Source organism: Tauraco erythrolophus, chromosome 4 (assembly GCF_009769465.1).
Source record: "Tauraco erythrolophus isolate bTauEry1 chromosome 4, bTauEry1.pri, whole genome shotgun sequence".
NCBI lineage: Eukaryota > Metazoa > Chordata > Aves > Musophagiformes > Musophagidae > Tauraco > Tauraco erythrolophus.
The window spans coordinates 80,623,010-80,639,289 of record NC_141468.1 but is presented as its reverse complement, the minus strand read 5'-3'; positions in this window follow the sequence as shown (position 1 = coordinate 80,639,289).

Here is a 16,280-nt window from a genome sequence, read left to right as displayed (position 1 = left end):
GTTATAAACAGTCTTTTTAAACAGCAGCACATTTTCATTCAGATCTTTTTAGGTTGTGAAGAATACTGTATCTCTAGCGCATATTTAAAATAAAAATCTTTCTGGCAGCGAGCTCACCATATCTAGTGCAACGTTCTCACTCTGTCTCTCATCCTCATCTGTTGAAGGAGTAAAACTTCTGAGGTACATCTTCAGAAATAGCAGCAGTAGCCAGCACGAATGTGCAGTAATGGATTTGCTGCTGCTGCTGTTTGCAATTGAAGCAGTTAAAGCTTTCCAAGCAAAACCAAATCGTGCGTGCGAGCGTCTGCGTTGTTGTTCAAACAGTGAGTTTTCTAGCGCAGCTAATGGCAAACGATACGATGAAAAATAATAGCGGCTGGTTTATCTTTCGTTTCCATTTTGCACTAAACTGTATACTCAGCCACACATATGCAGGCTATAACGTAGCGTATTTAATCTTCCACTTCGTCTCTGCAGCTTCTCCCCATATACCAAAATAGCAAGGACTGGAGCAGCTACTCTCTCAAACAGCACTTACTGTTCTTAGACGGGCTTTTTGTTGTTTTTAGAGTTTTCTTTTTTTAATCTGAGCTAAGTTTGAACAACTGTAATGGTGGGAAAATCTATCCAGAGTTCATTCTTTTTTGCCACGGAATTGGCAAACCAGGAAGAATAGACTTTGTCATGTGCAAATATGGTGACCATAAATGGTGCTGGAGGCTTTCTCCATTGTCCTGTGACTTTGCCACGAGAGAAAGCGCGCGCGAGAAAGAAAGACACGTTTGATAGAGTTGTGAAGAACGCCTGAATGGCTATTGGGTGTTGGGCATTGTCTGGCGGTGACCTCAATTCGGTACAGTAGAGACCCTTGAAAGCACTGTCTGAAGTCACAATACCACTATTCTCCTCCGCTCCCCAAAAGGGATTAGTTAAAAGGGTGACGTTCCGTGCAGAGAGTTCCAAGTATTCCCTGAAACAAAGGGCCCTGAAATGTTTTTGAAGTTATTTTTAATTGAGTTGAACTAATTTAATAAAGGTCCTAAGAAGGAGGGGGGAGAAAAAAAAAAATATAAAGGAATGTGATTGTTTTATGATTCCTCGCAGATGGAATGGACATTTATAGCATACTTCTTCTTTAGTCTTCCAGAGAACAGTAGCCCCATTTACAGCTACTGTTAGCAATTTAAAACTGCTCCAAAATGAAGTCTTTCAAGAAGTTGACAGCTTATAAATAAATCTGTCTGATAAAATTGAACATAAACTGCATCTGTGGTTAGTTTGCCAAAATTAATTCTACATTTAATTAGAGATAGCAGTCAAACATATTTAATAAAAAACAGTCTTGAAGAGTAAATCAAATGAAGTCAGATTTTAGCAGACGCTTTGCTTTTTTCCTCCCCTTTTTCTTTTCTTTTTTTTTTTTTTTCCTCCCAAGGAGTGACAAAATGACCTTACCTCTATGATCCTCAGGTATTTGGAAGAGGAGTCTGAGGGGAGGCCTGGGCAACCCAATGAGATTATGTAGGAAAAGCGAGGAATGACTTGGCTCAGATGGAGGGGGACAATTATTGTGCTGTAATTTTTATTTATTCTGTAATTAGGATTTTCAGCAACAGCACTGCGTTTGCTATAAACATTAAAATGAATTAATATGCTAATTATTAACCAAATGACAAAATTTCAGTTTGGTCTGGACTTAAACCCTTTGCAGCCCCAAAGTTGAGGTGCATTGGCACTGGTAGACTAGAGTTTAGGCTGTGCTATAATTATTAATTACTGGCATTGTGAGTAAAGTTTTTCTTCTTACATCTTCAAATTGAGGTACCGAGGCCTCACATGCAAAATTTATATTCACTGCTTCGTGTTCTTTTTCATGTGCAGCTCATTCATATCTCTTCAGAAATATTGTTAGATAGATTCCTTAGCTGGTGCAAATAGGTACAGCTTCCACTGCGTAAAGGGAGTCTGGCTCTTGGCAACAATTTAAAAAATACGAGATAATAAAATAATTCAGTGTCCCAGTTCACCAAATAAAGTCAGACAAGCTGTATCAAAAACATTCGATCCAATATGTGTTAAAATTAAGTGGAACTCTTTTCTTTTATAATCCTCCCTCTCAAAGCAGCTATATCTCTACCACCAAAAACAAACGAAACTTTATTTAAAGCTCAGACCCTGTAGAGATATAAGCCCACGCTGTAAAGACATTCAAAACTTGTTAAGGTTACTAGAGAAATCCTGTCTGCTTAGCTTTTTTTTTATGCTGTACAAAATGACATGATTTTTAGGCATAAGGTTGAGTGCCTGATCCAATAATAGACTTTTCTTCTTTCAGGAGTTTATATTGCTTTTGTATATTTTGCATCCCAAAATAAATATTGTAGGAACTTACTGTTTCCCATGTGGAAGGTATTGATTAACCATAACTACAGCATTCTTCCTCCCTTTTAAAAAAAAAAAAAAAAAAATCTAGTCATTATTTTCAGAACAGTTTTAAGCTTGTAAACATAAAAAAAAACAAGGAACACATACAGGATACCCTGATAGGTGGTGTGGCTTAGACATCCCTGGAGGTCTCGATTAAAACCTTATTTAGTTAACCTTGTTAAAGTTCTACTGTTACCGAAACCCAAAATGACCCAACTATACATGGGAGCCCCTAACTGAGAAACGTGGAACATTTTTTGGTACGCTTTTTTGGGGATGTACTGCTGTGGCAGCACAGTAGCTTGTGGACTGAAATAAATATTTATTTCTGCTTTGAAATGCAATAGAAAGGGATCTCTTTGCTTTCCTTTTCACCCTTAAGTTATGAATGGTAATGTTGTTCAGGAGGGACTGTTTTTTAATCCAGGTTATTAGGATATCAGGCATGTACATCTCATTTTAGAGAGGCTGCAACTTGCAAGTCTAACAAATCACAGTGCGCCCAGCACCTTAAAATAAACCGTAGCAGTGTTGACTTTAACTTTCTAGGAATTGTGGCTGAAATTTCCAGAGTCACCTAGGGAATTTGAAATCACTGGCCTTTTTTAAATTACATGGAAATTTAGATATAAAATTCCACAGCTGGCTCTGAAATACTCGGCTCTTCATATTCAAGCAGTGAAGAACTATTTTCTTATTTCCAAAATACTTTGTATTAGCAAGGTCCTCAGTCCTTAGAGCTAGCATGTTAAAACTTATATTGGTTAAAAAAGTTGGATGTGACCCTGCTGACATTAATTTATCGCATATATGTAGCTATTTTCAAGAGCACTCCTTGAGTGAGACAGTTGACTTGAGTGGGACTTCATATGGTTAATTATGCTGAAACAAAAGCTCTTTGCTGAATCGGAGGCTTTCACACTACTGTTTTGTGACCGTTATCCTTACAGGAGTTTTAGGAATATGTATGCATATGCTTATTACCTGCAACACACGTTCATATGAATACATATGAAATATGTTTAAGAACAATTGATTCTTCAACATCTAATGTATTTCTCTGAGTATGGCCTGGTGGTGATATATATCATTCTTCTCCTTAGCCTTTGTAATTACTTATTCAAATATTTCCTACTCATCCACATTTTAAAGTTTTCAAAGGCTTATCTTTTTAATGCGATGTTCAAAAGTGTTATGTGAAGGTCATTAAGACTTAAAATTGCCATTTTGAAGCCAAGCTTGAGATTTTACTCTTCACTTAACACACAGTTATAGTTTGAATTTGGAAGAAAAAAATACCGCTTACAAAAAGATGTCTTTAAAAGTAGAGCACCTCCTTACAGAAATTAGCTCTTTCTTTTAATTGCATATCAGTGCTTGAATGTGATGTGGATTTCTGAAGTAATAGGAGGCTTTGATGTTTTATTAAATATTTTTTAAAAGGTGGGACTTTCTGAGAATCAAGCATGCATATTGTATTTTGTGTACCAGGAACATGATAATTTCTTTCCTGTTACCAGTACTCAAGGAATCTAATTGGGGACTGTTTTTCCAGCTTTTATAGTTTAATTTAAAGACTTGATGTATAATAGCTGTTTTTCAAATGGATTAATTTAATGTAAGTAAAAGGTAAGGAGATCCTTTATGTAAAAGAAAGCAAGGATACTCTGTCTTTTTTCCCCCCTCCAAAGTGAGAAAATCAATTCTGAGGTGAAGAACTCTTTCTGCACAGGTTGCAATTTTAGGCAGAGTGGAAAATCTGGGCGTTTTGGTCATTCCTTTGCAAAGGCGTGCATGGCAGAAGCTCTCAACATCTTCTGATCCTCTTGTGTCAGAATATGACTGAAAATTTCAGGAAGTTATTTGTTTGTTTGTTTTATTGTGTTGGGTTTTGTTTTTTGCTTAAAGAATCTGGTTCTTGTTGATCACATCTAGTATGAAAATAATATACATTGCTTAGACTTTCCATTGTGTGAAGAGGGCTGAGGATTATGAACAGCCACATTCCCACCCCTGTGCTCGTGACAACCTTTGGAGGACATACCCCCTTGCCCCATCTCTTTCATCTGCTTTATTCTCTGTTTTTATGCAGTGGAAATAACTGGTGGGTATCTGAGAGTAGAGATATTTGCTGCTGTTTTCCTTTTATTGCTATGGCTAAAAAAAAAAATGGAAGAGATTCTTCATTATGTCATAGTGGGTACAGCCTGGAGTAGCAATAAGAACCTGTCCAAAGACTGGGTTTCAAATTTTGGCTGAACCTTCTGATTAAGTGTATCTATGTCTCTCAAATACATAGGTGGAGGAGACTATTACATTAAAAGATTAAACTGAACTGGAAGTTTGTGAGGCTGCCCATAAAATCATTCCCCATGTAGAGTTTACTGTGATGAAGGCAAAGTGGGATGATGAGTTATTCTGCAGGAAGGGACCAAAATGTGAATGAGAACAGGGGTATTATCACTTTATCTGGAGCTCAGTTTGGATGTTTCCATAATAGACTGAGTGGAGTTGGTGAAATCAGTTTAGGGGCAGATGATGCTGAGCTGGAAAACAAAGGTCTCTAATCCGCCAAGCTTTTCAGTAAGCTGCACTTCAAGAAAATGTGCCTGCAGGTGCAACAGAACTTGAACCTGATTGCTGTGTTATTCTCTCCAGAAAACTGGCTTTGAGTATTTTCACTGTCTTATTAGCTTTCCTTCCTGATTGACATAATCTTAGAAAGTTGCCAGAAGGGTAAAGGAGATTTGGGGCGGGGGCGGAAGGGGAAGGAAAACATGCTCTGTTTTAGCCTCCCCACCAACCTTTTTCACACTGTAAGCACTTCTAACTTAAAAGGAAAAAAAAAAAAAAGAATAGTAATTTAAAAAAAAAGAAAAGCACTTTGGGTGAAGATGCACAAGGAGCATTGGCAAACGGATTGAGTCAGATGAGTTTGGTCCTTCTACCTGAAGATAAGGGTTTTTGTGACCAGAAAGAAATTACAGGAGGAGGCAGAGTAATATATGTAAGATCTGTGCATGTGCTGCTTATGCTGTTTTTTTTATCCTTCAACCTGTATTTTGCAGAAAAAGAAATGCTTTGATTAGAGAATGGCATTCTTTCACTCTTTCTAACTACTGGCTGGTCAGAGTTCCTCAGGCTGAGAAAACCTGCAAGCATAAAAATGAAGTGGTCCTGCCGTATAAAGACCACCGGGGAACCTCAAAGTAATTCCCAGAGACTTGACCCGATATTCGGCGAGATGTGATTTGCACCACTCGGAGGATCGGGAAGGCTGGTCCGTGTCCTACAGGGTCTGCGCAGGTGTAATTAGAGAGGCAGAAAGCACAGTTTGTTACTGAGGAACTGGAAGCCATCTCTAACTGAGTTTATTACTTTTTTCCCCTCTCTGTGTCATCTCTGACACGATAAAAAATGATTCAAAATTGGAAGGGAAAAAAAGTCTTGAAAGCTTTACTGCTTTTTGTACAAAATTTTCGGTTGCATTCAGAATTGCTGGAACATTTCAGTTCCTGTATGTGAGGGACAAAAAAACGAAGCAAAACCATTCCTCTGTAGCCCTGTTTGAGGGAGTACGGTGTTCACCACCTCTGGTGATTGCTGCCCAGCTTGGATGAAAGGGGAGGCAAAAAAGCACTGGCTGCAGAGTTTTTGCATGCTCCATCTTATCGTCGGTATAGACAAGTCACTAGTGGGAAGTATTCACAGGATATTATTGCCTAATGTCTCTAAATCAAACAAGACTGTGTCTCAGAAATGAGCTAAGAGGACAATTTCAAATCCAAGTAAAGCTGGAGGTTTGATTTAGATAAGGGGCCGATACTGCTGCAGACACAGAACTGGTTTGGAGCTGAAAAAAGCAGAATTTTTGACTTGGACTGGCTGAAGGTTTTCAGGTCTAACAATTGTAGTTATGTTTCTGCTGTTTCAGGAAGAGCTTTAATGAGAGGAACATTTTTTTTTTCTTCATCCGGTGCTGGGAAATGAACCCGTTCTGGTCTCGGATATAGTCCGCATTCGGTAGGCTAATAAGGTGTTTGTATTGTGGGACCTTAGTGTAAACCCATGATTTAATTCTGTGTAATTCTGTAGGGTGTGGGCTGTGGGTGGGATAACAGTTTCCAGCAGTTTCACTTCAAAAACCTGCCAGGCACTGTTTTATGTAAAATATCCAATGTACCACTGGGCTTGATTTGTCCATGGAGTCATCAGAGATGCTTCTGAAAACAAAACCAACCAGCAGCCACTTCTCATCAAGCCACTAGCCGTTTACTTTGTATTGCAGCTTCACTTACCTTGTGTTTAGCTGAGGAGAGCCTAAACCTTAAGGCAGAGAAAGTACCAGTCCCAATGCAAATATCTCCAGCCAAAATGAACATCCATTCAGTCACCAAATCCCTTTTTGGGCTAGTACCCCAAGGAAAGAAAAAGTTTAGGTTATTGTGGAAAACTTTCCCATGGTATTGCCAATTTGCCCACAGTAGAAAATACCAAAGAAGTTTTTATTTTTTTTCTTTTTTTAAAAAAATGCGCTCTATCCCTGAGGATATTTCTGAGCGATCCCCAGGTCTGAAGCTTCAAAAAGATTCAGAAGATTTATACAGTTTGACTAAAGTTCACCTAAGAACCCACATTTTGGGCTTCCTTCTTTGAACTGATGAGAGCCTTCTGAGGATTGCTCATCGCACCTGGAAACCAGACAAATTTCCCTCCTCTGCGCTGGAAACTCCTATACTTTTGGCTTTGCTCCCATTCTGCATTTAATTATTTTGAATTCCAGCATGCCAAGTCAAGTTTAACTGCTACTTTCCTGCAAGTAGGCTTTATTCTCTGGCTCTCGTGCTGCCTACCCTGTTGTGGTCTGCAAGTGAGCAGCGGCAGCATGACAGGGAAGAAGGTTTGTTAAATTAAGACTCCCTTAGTCCCAAAGGAAAAGGGTTACTCACTCTTCCATAGATGAAAAATGACCTCTTCCTCTCCCCTTGCCCCTGAGGGATATTTTCCTGATATAACAACATGAAAACTTGGCAGGCTCCATGTGTTAGATGACACTGTATGTTGATGAAGAACATTTCTGCGATATCTCAGCAGGGGCAGACAAGATGGTATTTGGAGAGCAAGAAGAAAAGAAATCGGATGGGGGGTAGAAGTGGGTTTGCACGGGTCACACAGGCTGCTGGTTGTAACTCGTAACCTGCCAAGACCCACATGCATGACACAGGCCTTTTAAAAATGTGTGACAAATACCTCAAACGAGGGACAGGACACCAAAGCGCAGGGGAGGCAAAAAGAATGAGTGTGGAATTTCTGTCCTGAGTATACATACCTAGGCTTGAAAAATTTGTTATTTCTGGTGTCCGAAAGCTTACATGGTTAAAAAGTGAGAGTGCCAACACGAGGGGAACAGAGGTAAATTGCTATTCTGAATTATTTATTTGGTAGGAAATTATGCTTGGGTACAATCAAGGATCAAATCCACTTGTGTGGAGCAATATACATGCACAGGCAAAAGAAAAAAAAAGGAGCTGTTGCCGCTGCAAAGACGTGGTAATCAAAACGCAGGTGACAACTGGATATAAAGTTGCGGGTATACTTCAGAGTGAGGGGAGTAGAGAGCTGTGTGGCTCTCCTAGTAGTAAAGAATAATGCTGATGGCAGCAAATACTATTGAGATAATGGAATTTCTTTCTTCCTTTTTTGTGGAAGGATGAATGAGAGATTGAAAGAGATATTCAGATTTTAATATATTTAACCAGCCAGCTTTATTCCTGCCACAGTCTCATTTACGTCAGATTTTACCCAGCAATTCCCTCCTTCCCCCCACCAGGTTTGTATCGCTGCGGATCTGTCAGTCAGGTCCGATACACCGCGTCAGCCCGGTCGCTAACAAAATGCGTGATGATGTCTGTGGGGAGAAAACATTAATTCAGACGTGGAGTGCTGGTGGGTAGTTAGTCATCTAACTGCGACTCTGGGTTACGCATCCCTTTTAGCTCTCTTCCGTTGTATTTTTAAAGGAAATCGTCAAAGCAAGCAGCAACAAAACGAGGCTCTGTTTCCACGCGGCACGGCGAATATGAGTTTGCTGTGCAGGGTGAGCTGGGGCAGTGCTGCCCTCCAACCTGCGGTGCCGGCAGTGGGCTCCCCTCGTCCCCCGGCACGGGCAGAGTGGCACAACTGGAAGGTGGGGTTATGTTAAAGCTCATTTTATTTAATAGAATACCCTTCTCCGGTTGTTACAAAGCGATCACTGCAAAACGCTGCCAACGCAGCTCCGGGCTCTGGGACCCATCTCCCTGTGGTTGTGCACGTCCCTGGCAAGAGCAGCTCGAGGTGGCGGATTGAGGAGCCTCATCACGGAGGGAAGGGGTGGGGGGAAATCACAGTTGCAGTTCATGTGAATTTCGCGAGTTGAGGAAACCACTTGTTGCTAATAGTTGCTTTAACAGATGTTGATAAAGGATTTTGTCCTGTGAGGCCCCTTCTAACCTGGGTAAGCAATTGGAAGTTGAGGTTTACACATTAGGATTTTCCCAAAATTCCTGACATTTATCAAGTGCTTTTGACATGATAATAGCAAATTGAATTTTATTTCAAGTGTGGTTGAAAACCAGATGAACTCTTGCTATCCAACTACATCTGTTGTTTGCTCCTTCCAGAATAAATATTGCGGTTCCTGATGCTGAAACAGCTGGAAATCTCGCATTCATTTGTTTTCCTTGAGATGAAGCGTGTCCTGTGGGTTTACCTGGTGACCCTGCATATGTACTATTTGTTTAAGGTGGCTAGATGAAAAAAAAAAAGTTAATCAGTGCAAAACTTCTAATGCTAGTATTTGCCAGCCTGGACATCTAGAGCAATGTGCCTTGATCACTTTCACACAAATGTCTCCGGACAGATTCAATTTTTGGAAGTGGTGAATATTTCTGATGTCAGTGACTTTCTATAGGAGACAAACGAGAGCACTCTAACCAAACCAGCTCATCCTGACACGAAGTAGCATAATGGGAGCTTGATCTGGGTGCCACTTCAGAATAAGTAACTGAAATAATTTGCAGCTGAGGGAGAGCAAAACTTGCAGTGCATTTCAACCCCAAACTTACAAAGTTTTTGTTTTGATAATGTCATTTGAGGAGATTTGGTTTTTTTTCCTCCTGCTAACATGACAAACACTGGTAGAACTTGCTGTTGCAAATAATATAATGTGTTCATTCCAGTTGTGCCGTGGGGGGACAGAGGTGGAGTGACATAAACATTTAACCGGTACACAGCGGTGAAGAAAGGCATCTTTTGTCTGCCTGGTTCCAGCAGAAGTTCTTGCTTGTGCTGCTGAAGATAGCCTGAGAAGATTAGAAGAGGCTCAGCTGGAGCAAGACAAAGGCAGACTGTGTAAAGCAGGATCAAGCCTGTTTGCTTAGCAGAGCTCTCTGTCTTCTTGTTGACAGATGTAGCTGGTGCAGTATCAGACCTCGCAGGCTCCTCCTCTGGATTGTCAAGTGACAATCCTTGCGGTAGTAAATGACAGTGTAAAGTACTCCATGAATCCTTTATTTGTTTGGCAGTTGTAGCCTGGGATGGGGATTTAATATTGAATGGACTCCAGATTGTCTAAATTGCAATCGCAGTGTTTGTTTAAGCAGTCTGTGGGGACTGCTAAACCATGTTAACTTTTGCTTCTATCCTTTCTGTATTGTGAAGTGTTGAGGTAGGAAAAAAAGGATGAAGGGGGTCAGAAAGGAAAAGTGAGCACTGTAAAAACATGAGGATGCTAGCAGTTCTCCTTAGCTGCTGAGGAATCAAGAGTTTCAGGTCACCGAATTAACGTGTTGTGTGATGGACAAAAGCCTGCTGTGTTACCTAAATAAGAGCTTTCCCTTTTGCCGATGCACTGGTCTGCCACGGAGTACATACCACTGTCTCAGCTCAGTTAAGTTGCTTTCAGTGCCAGATTGCAGCTTGTTATGTCAGCAAATAGGATGTACAGTAATTTGTACTTTGATAGCATTGTGGCACCTAAAAAGAACCAGACCGAGCCTGCAAAGCAAAGGACTGTGTACTGAAGTCATCAAAAATCACCAAAAATTATCAGCTTGCATTGATTCTTATTTCAAAACATAAAGGAAAACTCAATCCCCTTTAGGAGCCAAAAGTACCCTGAATGTAGCCTTGTGACTGAGTGAGCTAGAAAAGTTAGGGAAAAAACAGCCAGATGTAATGAATCCTTACTATAGAAAAAAGTGTTATTACAAATTCTGGGACAGAGAAGGGTTTTCTTTGGTAGAAGGGGCCCTTTATTTGGTACCGTGGCTCAAGACACACGATCACATTAGAAGTGCTAACAAACAAATCCAGTAACAGGTCACCGCTTGTTCAGCTGATAAAGACCCTTTCTTGCTCCGTGTTTTGCAGGACCCTAAGCCTCAGGTATCTTTGACAGAGCTGTAAACAATTATATGTGGCTATGTGTTTGCACAGTCTGATAAAGACGGCTTTAATAACCTTGACACCACACCTGGAGCGTGATCCATCTTTGCTGCATCGGGATCCTCTGCAGCTCCTCTCTTATCTTACTGTCCAATTCAACTGCTTTTCCACAACTACACGCTCATCTGTGCTGCTGCTTCTGTCTCTGAAAAAAAACTCCTCCAATTCACTACACAGTTCCTTATCTGACCCATCTGGGGCAGGACAAAGTGTGAAAATAACTATTTTACCCCACATAATACATGGTTGTTTAGAATTTAGCCCTGGCAAAGAGGGCATGTGTGCAGCTTGTCTGAAGATAGTTCTCTGAGTGCTCCTCAGCCAGCCGGGGCTTCTGCAGCAGCATCCTCTCGCTTGCGGAGGTACGGACGTACAACACTGGCCTGTGTTCACCCCCAGCAAGGAGAGAACGCTCTCATTTTCAGGAGGGTGTCTTTCTCCAAACACTTTGTTTTCCCTCAAAGCAATCATCCTTTTCAAAGCTAATGCAGTTTTTCAGTGTGTGTGGGGGAGAGGTTAGTAGTAATGACTTGATGTCTCAAGTGGTATAGGACCTTGATGTTTTGCAAGAAAATCGTGGCTGTGTGAGTTTTGCTGATCCTATGCACTTCATGTGAAAATATAAAAGCACCTAGAGATGATTTTGTGTAAAGTTCCCTCTTTTATTTAAAACCAAGGAATATGTTCTGACTCTTAATTTCAGAATGAGGGTTTTTTTTTTTTTTCATTTATTACACAAAAATTTAAAGTGTCTGTTACTGTATTTCTCTGTATCTATGATGTGAATATATAATCAAAATACTGGTCAAGTGACTTTTTTTTTTAAAGGTTTGGTGTTCATAAATCACCAATCACATCATCCAGACTTGTAATGGAAGCCCAGTTTTTGGTAGGCTACGGCAGCATCAGCTCAGAAACTGAGACTCTAGTTCAGAGAAATACCCTTCTGTGTGACTACATATTTAAATACTTTCCTAGATACAGATACGTTTAAGCATGTCCTGAAGTGCCCTCTCCATTCAGGGACTAAGAGGAGGTAACCAGTCTAAGTAGGTGGACGTAAAATCTTGAAGTATTACACAGGCTTAGCTTGAAGTTTGGTGACCGATGTTATGGCAACAGCATCAGTATCGTTAATTCCTGAATTGCCATCTTTTAATCTTAAAACCCTGAAATAGCTCAATTTAAGGACAGACCACAGCTTTTATTTATAATCACATTGTATGTACCTTGGAGTTATATATCTCCAATACTTAAGTGAGGATTAAGTCAACTCTAATGTCTGATTATTTGATTTTATAGTTACTATTACCATTGTATATATGGAAAGCTGACAACTTGTATGAAATATGTTTAAGGTCTGCACCCTCCCTACTTTGACATCCAAATTAGTCTTTCCTTCCTTTTTCTTATTTTTCTTTTTTTTTTTGTTCCTCCTGTGATGTCCTTTTCTCAAATGAACAGAAAGAACAAATTCTTCTGTCCTCTAGCATAGATCTTGTCTTCTTTATCCTCATACACATGGTGCTCAAGGCTACAAACAGTATCTCCCCCCCATTCATTCCTTCAGTCCCACAGCAACACTTGTGAGCATGGAAAAAAATCTCCCCACCAACCTCGGCAGTAATTTTTCATCCTCAAAAATAACTGATGTAAATGTCTTTAAGAGGTTACCGAACTTCACCAGGAAAAGGTTGCTTCTGCGTGCAGTGGTCGCTAACTCTGTGCAGCGTTGGCACTCAAATGTGACACTCCGCTCCCAAGTCCTCCCCAGCTGCTGCGGGGCCTCCAGCCGTCCCCCACCCAGCAGCTGGGCAGCAGTGACAGCAATGCCATCAAAGAAAGGAGCCGTGCACTGGACAGCAGCTCTGCTTCATCCTCTCCCCCAACCCACCCAAGGACAACGTGAGTGCTGGGACAGGGTGGCTATCAGAGGTGGCAGTCCAGCTGAAGTCTGAATTTTGGAGGTGGACACCTCAGTTCTGCTCAAGAGTCCAGTTGTGCACAGCTGGATCATTCTGGCTGGACAGGCCACCTACTCGCCTGTGTTTGCTAGCAGCTGTTTGTACAAGCACAAGAAAAATCTGCTTTTAAAGTGAATAGATAACAAATTACGTGGGGTTTTCTCTGAAAAAGGTATGGCATTGGAATATATGAAAGTGCATCTTACTCGGTATGTGGGGATGATATTACTCCATTACTGCCAATAGCGGAATTTGTGGTATTGTATCAATTTTAGATTAAGAACATACCTAGTGTGTTCAGCAGCAGAGCAATTTTGGAAAATGTTCGGTGCTAAGATCCTGACTCAGCAAAAGATGTAAGCCCTGTCTTCGCTTGCGCTGGAGTCAAGCTAAGCATGTATTTACGTGCTTTGCTGGTCACAAGTAACTAAATCACTCTGACTTCTGTGTGGCTTTGGTGCGTGCCTTTTCTTTTTCCTTTTTAAGCGTTGTGCCAGAGAGATAGTAGTGCCAGCTGTGACTTTTCAATGTACAGATGATTGACTCAGTAGACCACTAACACTTCTCTGGAGCTGTTACAATCCAGTGGATGAAAGCCTGCTCGGGGATGGAGGGATGGTGTATTTCCCACATTACTGATACAGTGGCTCTATTGTGTTGGAGTGGCTGTTGCGCATGTGTATCGTTTCCATCTGTCTGCTGAGACTCCTTAGGATACTTGTGATGAGAACTAGTTACTGGACTTGTACAGCTTCAGAAAACTGTGGAAGAGCATGAATCACAAGACTGTGAAAAAGAACATCTCTAATACACAAGTCAGCCCCGACCTTCCCTATCCCATCCCTTCACACACAGACATATATATATTTTTATTGCCATTTCAATAAAATAATATCTGATTCATTTTTAAAGTGACCCAACATTCAGAATGCTTTTAATAATGGTAGCCGTGTTTCCAGTATTGTTTGTTTAATCCGTTTTGGGCAATGCGTTGGTCCTTGTTATAATCGGTGAATATGAGGAGCTGTGGAGATCTGTGCAGAGACAGAAAGACCCATCATCTGGGCTGTACATTCCTCTAGCCTGACCTCCTCCTTATGACAGGCCATAAAATTTAAGATTATAATTTTATCATCAAACCTAGAACTGCTCCGTCAGTTCCAGTACATATTTGAGAAGTCCATTACGTAGAAAAGAGTATATTTTATAGCGCTATGAAAAGCATTAGCATAGTAGATCATGAGTAGTTTCTTGCATTTTATTTAGAGAGAAAATAATACATGTTTTAAAACCGTGAACTCTAGTATAGAGCTGACCTTTGGCAAAGCCTACTGCCTGATTGGGAACTGCAATTTTCAGCTTTTTTTTTTTCCCCCTCTCCCTTTCAGTGTCAACTTTGAAAATTTTCAATCAATACAAACCTATCACAGGGGTTAAAAGGAATAAACAGCCAGCAGTGAGAAGGCTAGGTCATGATGGTTATGGAATTAATGACTCAAAACATCATATGATTGGCTTCTGTTTAAAAAAAAAAAAAAAAAAGAGAATAAATCCTGATGTAGGCCATGATTTTCATCATTTGTATACCTGAATAAAAGGGAAAAAGAGCACCAAAAAAGAGCTTTAATTGATCATACGCTTGTGTTTTAAACAGAAACCAACCATACAAATTTGAGAGGCCCTATCATTTTAGGGGAGGATCAGAATGCCATAATGAAAAATTAGATACCTTTGAGGAACAGGGGATTAACAGTCAGATAAAACTTCACAGCATAAACAACAAGGTCATTTGGTTAAGGACTAATGACAAGAATGTTTGCTGTAGCTTGTCATCTCCTCCCTTTCTCAGATTGAGGAGGAAAGACCTGGACATTTAGGTGACCATAGTATTACTCTGAAGCATTAAATGTGATAATGTGAAAAAGGCAGTATAAGTGCAGGATGTATCAGGTTTGGTATTTCCAGCAAAAGAGGGAAGAAAGCCAGTGTACAAAACATGTAGAATATTGTGTACAGCTCTATTTACTTGTGTTTAAAGAGATTAATTTAAACTAGAACCAGTTGAAGAATAGCTACAAAAATTATCTGGGGAACAGAGAGTTTGGTTAATGAAGCAGAATGAAGAGTTTGATTTGTTTAACCTAGCAAGATCAAGTAGTTATATGATTTATCTGGTATTAATACATCGAGAAAGAGAAGGAGAATTTAAGTTAAGGGATAAGAAAAAAGGGTCATATATACAGTGATCATTAAATTTAGAGTGGAAATTAGAAACATCTACAGGTAGAACACATCTCTTTTCAAGAGCAGTGCCCCGAAATAGTTACCTACAGAGGTTTTACCGGTGATGAACAAAGTGAAAGATATTCTTCATGTACCTTCACATATCATATGATGATACATATCCCAGTGCGATGCTGCCCTTTTTCACAGTATCATCACATCGTTGACTTGCAACTGACTAAGACCCAGATCCTTTCCCAAAGAACGGCTCCCTTATCAGTTGCTCCCAATCCTGCATTTATGCAGTTAACTGTTCTACCTAATTATAGTTACATCTTCTTGTCCCGATTGCATCGTTTTCAGGCTGCTCCTCCAATTTTCAAATCATTTGAATTCCGATTCTGTCTTCCTACTCGCAGTCTCTGTCAATTTGACGCTATCTGCAGATTTCATAAGAACACTCTTTATTCCATCGTCCAAGTTGTTAGTGAAAGTATCGAGTAGCACCGGATTTAGGGCAGATCCTTGCAGATCGTGGCTTTATGCGTTCTTCCATTTTAGTAATGAGTCATTAATGATACATTCTTTTTAATATCATATTGTTTTCCTGTCTGCCCCGTGGTAGTTACAGCAAGACCATCTTTCTTGGAGAGTTGCCTGTCGGAGAAGGACCTGGGGGTGTTGGTTGACTACCGGCTTGACATGAGCCAGCAGTGTGCCCAGCTGGCCAAGAAGGCCAATGGGATACTGGCATGTATCAAGAACAGTGTGACCAGCAGGAATAGGGAAGTGATCCTGCCCCTGTACTCGGCACTGGTGAGGCCGCACCTGGAATATTGTGTCCAGTTTTGGGCCCCTCGCTTTAAGAGAGAGATTGAGCTCCTGGAGCGGGTCCAAAGAAGGGCGACTAAACTGGTCAAGGGGCTGGAAAATAAAACCTATAAGGAGCAGCTGAGGGAATTGGGGCTGTTTAGCCTGGAGAAGAGGAGGCTGAGGGAAGACCTGATTACGGCCTACAAATACTTGAGAAGGGGTGGTGGGTAAGTGGGCGAAGGGCTCTTTACATTAGTGATGGATGATAGGACAAGAGGAAATGGGTATAAGCTTAGTCAGGGGAGGTTCGGGTTGGATGTTAGAAAGAATTTCTTCTCTGAAAGGGTTGTCAGCCACTGGAAT